This window comes from Poromitra crassiceps (assembly GCF_964638095.1).
Source record: "Poromitra crassiceps genome assembly, chromosome: 2".
NCBI lineage: Eukaryota > Metazoa > Chordata > Actinopteri > Beryciformes > Melamphaidae > Poromitra > Poromitra crassiceps.
Window position 1 is genome coordinate 44,325,773 of NC_139624.1, and position 3,025 is coordinate 44,328,797.

Here is a 3,025-nt window from a genome sequence, read left to right on the forward strand (position 1 = left end):
TAAAACATGTGGAAGGTGTCGTCAATCAGCAGACGCTCAGTTGGAGAGAGCAGCCTGGAGTGTCAATTGTCTAAAATGCGACACAGAATGAAAACCACAACGTCCGGTCAAAATCTTCAGAATAAAAGCTTAACGTTGCTAGCCGAATAACAACCATAACGACGTTATGAAGCACAGTTAAAAGGCATTGGACAGACATACAGACTGACATAAAGCCGACCCCACACATCCAGGACATCAACTCTTCAGGGCCCGCCCCCATGGCAGAAGACTTTGATGTCTGGCACGCAGTAGCCTACCTAGCCTACCAGAACGTCGTTGTCACAGCTTCTACCCAACTGCCATCCGCCTAGAAAGCCCCCTCCCCGAAATCAGGGGGGTCACGCCTATGTTCCCCGGGTTCTATGTTCCCCCGCTCATTATCCATAAAGTAGCCTATTAGTAAATGTAAAATAATGACAAAAAGTTTTTCCCCCGCTTATATTTTGAAGCCAATCCACCGTACTTCCGGTCTTATTCCGTCTTTCTGCCTTAGCTTGGCGGGCAAACAGTAGAACGGTGTGTGTGGTGTGGTATGTGTATTTGCAGAAGTTACTCAGGTACCGCCCTTCCGGGTGACGGTCTGCACATTGGACGGAAGCAGAACTTTGTTTCTCCAAAAGATCAGTGATGAGTGTGTCTCTTGAGGACGGAGGTGTCCCCATTCAGAGCCATCATCACTGGCTGGGGTAACACTTTACAATACGGTACACAAATAATATAGTAGTTACTAGTAAACTAATGAGAAACGAACTTTTAGTTAATTAATAGCTAATGAGCTAATGGCCTTTAATCATTAATTAATCATTAATTAATTAATGATTAGGTAAGTCAGTTCTGAGTATAGTAATGAATCATTAGTTAATCATTAGTTGACCATTAGTTAAAGTTTGTGAGTATAGTAGTTAATCATTAGTTAATGATTATGTCAGTTCCTTAGTAGAGTAGCCTAATTACTAATTAGTTAATGGGCAAAATGCAACCCCAGGGCTGGACCTGGCCCCTGGACCATCTCAATCCGGCCCCCAAGGTCCTCAAAGAAAAACAAAACGACCTCCAAAAACTCAATAAAAGGCAGAATTATGTTAATAAATCTAATCTGCTACAGTCATTGGATTTGTATCACTATTATATCAGGAGATTAACAAGAAATTGCCAATCACAACGGGAGAGAGGGTTAAAAAAAGCGAGACTCCCGCGAAAGTCAGGAGTGTTGGCAGGTATAATCTCCAATGTGTGGCCCTTCGCTTCCTACTTGATGTAAGTCAGTATGACCCTCTGGAAAAAAAAATTGCCCACCCCTGCCTCAGCATACATTTCCCCTTTACTAAGTTGACACAAGATCGTTGCAAACACCTGAGCAGAAAGCCAAGGAACTCACAGGTTTAAAAAAAATAGATGGCTCTACAGAAAGACAAATTTATCAGGGAAAAATATAATGAGAACAAAAGAAAATGAGGCAAAAATGTATATACAGACACCAAGACAAAAAACAATACCAAAATATATACCCATCTGCAGCAATATAAGCACCAGACCAAAATTATGTATCATCAGAACAACTACAAGAAAGGACTGAAATCAATCTATTTATTCAGTCCTCCTGGATATATGGTCGGCATTTGCTATACAAAGTGTCATGGGCTGGCATTGAGATTTCAAATATCTGAAACACTGCATACTATGGTCTCACTAAGGCCTTTGTAGTAATTGTGCGTTCTCACTAGAAATGACCAGCATTTAACTTAGAAATTATTCTATTTTAATTACGAAATAGTTATCCGTTATTACCAGAAATTAACCACCTCTTTCTGTCAGTTATTACCTGTAATTTGTGAAATTAATTTCTGTTAATGCATGCTAGTAGCTTTCCGTGCAATGCCGCCTATTCTGTAATCAGAATCTTAGCTATGAGGCTTGTTTCAATCTTGCATTGTATTGTATTGTATTGTATTGCATTGCATTGCATTGCATTGCATTGTATTGTATTGTATTGTATTGTATTGTATTGTATTGTATTTCGGTCAATTAAAATATAGGATAAAACAATGAAATTAAAAAGAAAAGAAAAAAAGGAAAAACATAGCCTATACTGGTGTCCATACTGCAAACACAACTGAAGACATAATTGTGAGCGAAATGGAATAGGCTGAAGCCAGAGCTTATGACACCTCCCCTTATCACTAGTCTCTCAAGCCAGACTGTCTCTTCTACATTCTGCGAATGCATCATAGACAGTGAGTCTGTACTTCAAACTGGGAAAACTTGGCCAAAGCCGAAAGGAAAACTCAGGGAAAATAATGAGCAATGATAGGCGGATGTCCCGGATGTCCCGCCTAAAGACAGGTGATTGGAGGAATCTCATATCCAAGTTTTCAAGATGGCGCCGCGCTGGTGGCTGCCTGTTACAGCAGCTCTGCTCAATGCTTAGTGTTTTTTTAGTCTATTGTATTTTATTGCGGGTCTTTTTTTATTTGTAAAATAAGTGTAGGAGCAGAGTATTCACGCGGAATGGATCCAGAATTTCCCCTCGGGGATGAATAAAGTACTCTATCTATCTATCTATCTATCTATCTATCTATCTATCTATCTATCTATCTATCTATATTTCTCCAATCACCTGCATCGGTTCGAACTTCCTCCGGTCTGAAGCGTGTTCCCCCCCAACAACTTCCTTTGAACAGGCTCTGTGGGCATGAAGTACAGACTATGATGCATTCGCATAATGTAGAAGAGACAGTCTGGCTTGAGAGACTACATTATCACACACGTGGATAATCAACAGCAAATATCAAAGAAGACAAAAACAACAAAACACAAGATGTCATTAATCAATTATGACAGGATATCAAAAAACTGTTTTATATTTATCCATCGCCCTACTTTTAAACACTCTTTTAAATCTCTGAATTGTACTGCACATTTTTTAATCATCCTCAAGACTGTTCCATACATTCACCTTGGATACATTCTTCTCATACATCCT